A 3,888-nucleotide genomic window follows, 5' to 3' on the forward strand; every position below is an offset into this window, starting at 1 on the left:
TACATGAGAAGAATTATCAAACTTTTGACTAGGAACTGTTAGTTGTGGTATTCATATTGAAAATCTGGTGTCACTATTTGTATGGAGTTCATATGGATATCTTTTCCAATCATAAGAGCCTACAGTATGTGTTTACTCAAAAAGAGCTAAATCTGAGGCAAATGAGATGTCTTGAGCTGCTTAAGAATTATGACATGAGTCTTTACTTCCGTTAGATAAAGCTAACATGGTTTTTGATGCTCTCAGCAGGTTATCTATATGGAGTCTAGCTCATGTGGATGAAGAAAAGTGGGAGTTGATAAAATATATTCACCATTTGGCTAGCCTTTGAGTTCGTCTCTTGGACTCTTAGGATGGTGGTGTATTTGTGCAGTCATCTCTTGGTGCAAAAATAAAGAAGAAACTTGTGTTAGATCCTAACTTAATAAGGATTAAGGGTGAGGTAAGTGGGAAAAATTTAATGGCCTTTAAGATTAGGGGTGATGGTACCTTACGGTACCAGGGGGGTTATGTGTTCCTGACATTGATGGATTATGAGACAAGATCTTGGTTAAGGTTCAAGAGTCACGCTATGCGATAAAAATGTATTATGAACTTAAGGAGATGTATTGGTGGAACAATATGAAGCAGGATGTGGCTAGTTTATGGCTAATTGCATGGTGTGCCAGTAAGTGAAAGTGAAGCACTTGAGGCCCAGGGGATTATATTAAGAAATTGAGTTTTCTATGTGGAAATAGGAGGTGATCAATATGGATTTCGATACCGGTCTTCCTACGTCTTAAAATTATTTTGATTCGGTTTGGGTTATTATGTATAGGATGAAAAAGTTTGCTCATTTCTTGATAGCGAGGACAAATTTTTTGGCAGAGGATTATGCCAGGTAGTAGCTTAAAGAGATTGTGAAGTTGCATAGGGTTCCTATTTCTATCATCTCAAATCATGGTATGCAATTTTAATTCTACTTTTGGCAGTTGTTTCAGAAAGGTTTAGGGAGTAAAGTGAGTCTTAGTACGTCTTTCCATCCACAGTAGAATGGGTTAGTGGAAAGGACTATTTAGACATTGGAAGATATGCTTAAACCTATGTGATTGACGATGGTGGTATTTGGGTTGAGCACTTGCCTCTTATAGAGTTTATGTGTAATAATAGCTACCACTCTCATATTGGGATGGCCCCATTTAAAGCTTTGTATGGTAGGAGGTGTAGGTCTCCTATTGGGTGGTTTGAGGTTGGTGAGGTAGATATGTTCAGCCCGTATTTGGTTCACCATGCCATGGAGAAGGTGAAGACAATTTGGGATAGGCTTAAATCATCCTAAAGTTTCCAAATATCCTATGCAGATATGAAGCATAGAAATTTAACGTTTAAGGTTGGGGATAGGGTGTTCTTGAATGTATCTCCTACGAAGGAAGTGATACGGTTTGGGAAAAAAGGAAAGCTCAATCCCCGGTATGTTGGTCTGCACTTGGTTTTGAGAATGAATGATAATGTTTTATATGAATTGGAGTTGCCTTCTAGTTTAAGCTCTAATCACTCGGTGTTCCATCTATTTATGTTGAGGATGTGTGTAGGTGATCCTTCACAATTTATGCATATCATGGATGTTGGTATTTCAGATTTTTTTTATGAGGAGGTCTCGGTTGAAATGTTTGATCAGCTAGTTCATGGATTGTGAACGAAGAGCATAGCTTTTGTAAAGGTTCTATGGAGGAACAACAAGGGTTAAGAGGCTACTTAGGAAGCTGAATAGGACATGAAGTCCAAGTATCCATTCTTGTTTTTCACTCTGAAAGATCATGCATAAGGTATGTTTTATTCTTAACATCTTTGTTTTCTAGCTTAGTTAAAGGTAAATGTGGAGACATTTGACCCTTGGAAAATTCTTGAGCGTTAAGCTTACTGTCCTAGTAATGACTCATCATATAAGTCGTATCGTGTGGCTACGGTTCAGGTGACCTTAGTTTTAAGGTGTCCAGTGGATGGTTTTTGGGTTGGCTATGTTGGTTGTGACTTAATGGTATAAGTCGTTAGGGGAGATGATGAGTCATTAAGGTAAACCTTGATCAAATTAAAAAGTTACTGGCTTGACTTGGCTCTAAGCATGAGCGCTCACTATATCAGTGAGGATAGTTTATGACTGGTAGGGTTGAGTCGTATGTTTTCCAGTGCCTAATCCCTTTGGGTTCTATCTTGCATATGACTAGACCATAAGAGTCATATGGTCAGGTCATGATTGGGTACCATGGAGTACTAAGGAGGAAAGTATATGGGTGTCCAACTCACTATCTAGGATATGACTCATGGCTACGAGTAGTACAATGTGGTGACGAGTCGATGGGTTGACTCATAACCAAGAACATCTTTTTACAGCTTTAAGTTAGGGGCACTTTGGACATTTCTCTCTTAAAACCCTTAAGACCCCACATCCCTATAATACTTTTTGGTTATTCATTCCATACTTTACCAGATTAAACATCCTCTTTACTCTCTCCAATTCCTCTCAAGAAAAATTGGCTAGGGTTTCTCCAAAGTGGTCATCTAAGGTCTTAAGAAACAATTTCACTCCATGTTTTTTTGTAATTTTAACATGTGACTCTTCCCTCATTGTTAGTTTACTAAAAGTATATGTTTACAGAATTGTTCATGTATCATTAGTGGTGGTTTTGAAATCAAGGTTGAGGGGTTTGAATGCATATCTTTGAATATTGGTTTCTATGGTTTAAATTGTGATTATGCATGTTTTAATTTTGGTTTTCCACATTTGGGTGCGTGGGAATGGTGATTTAATTAAGGGGTAATGATTGAACCCAAAAATTTGATGAGTTTTGCTTTGATAATGGCATGCCCTCAACCTATTTGTGAAATTGTCAATGAGAAACATATTATCACAAGTTGAATGGTATTTTTGAACTAAGGCTTTCGCATAACGATGAAATAATTGATGAAGGACTTTATAAAGGATTTGATGGCAAAAAAATGAATTTAATTGAAAACATTCTTGGGTACATGGGAATCCCCTAAGTGATTTTAATAATGGAGTCTGTGGGGTACATAGGAATCCCCTATGTGTTGTCTAATTATATTCCTTGCAAGCAATAGATGGTATAATGATACCGCTTTACAATGATAATTTATTCCTTGTATTGGTGCTTTAGTTATGTGCAAAATATTTTAATTGGGCAATAATAGGGTTTGTGATAACTAGAGCTAGCTGTAAAGGTGTACGTCCGATGGATGGACACTGGAAACTCATGTTTGCCAACATGAGGATTGGTTTTAGTGACCTTATGCTTGCGGGGTAAAAAGGACTCCCCCAAGTTTATAATTGTATCTATGTATAATGGAGGGTGAAGGGTACATGGGACTCCTCGACCTTTTGTGATATCTTTGGTTTATGTGGCTACACGCACTAGGGCCCGTTCAGGGGGTTACACTGGACCCATATTGCCCGTGGGTGGATTTATGATGGTTAAGCTACACAATCCAGGTTAAGATTTAAATGCATGCTAAACCTTATTAACTGTCATGACATGATATATACATATATATATATATGTATATATGTTATTGCATATGGGTTTTTGATTTGGTTTTGAAAAATGGCATTATTTTATCCTTATCCATGATTTACATGCGAGTGTTCACTCTGTTAATTGTCTTCAGGCGCTATATCCCCACGCGATACGGGAACCAGCCATACTACCATTCATCTTGCTCAGTGATTGGATTCAGGGACAGCTTTAAGTCAGATTGAAGTGGTGATCATCCATACGTCGAAAGACTCCATTTCATGTGATGGACTTCTTTTCAGTATTGTTATTTCTTTGGTTTTAGTTTTGGCTATAGTCGGGGCAGGTCCCAATCGAATATTTTTTTATTCTGGTTAGA

Source organism: Capsicum annuum, chromosome 9 (assembly GCF_002878395.1).
Source record: "Capsicum annuum cultivar UCD-10X-F1 chromosome 9, UCD10Xv1.1, whole genome shotgun sequence".
Taxonomy (NCBI): domain Eukaryota; kingdom Viridiplantae; phylum Streptophyta; class Magnoliopsida; order Solanales; family Solanaceae; genus Capsicum; species Capsicum annuum.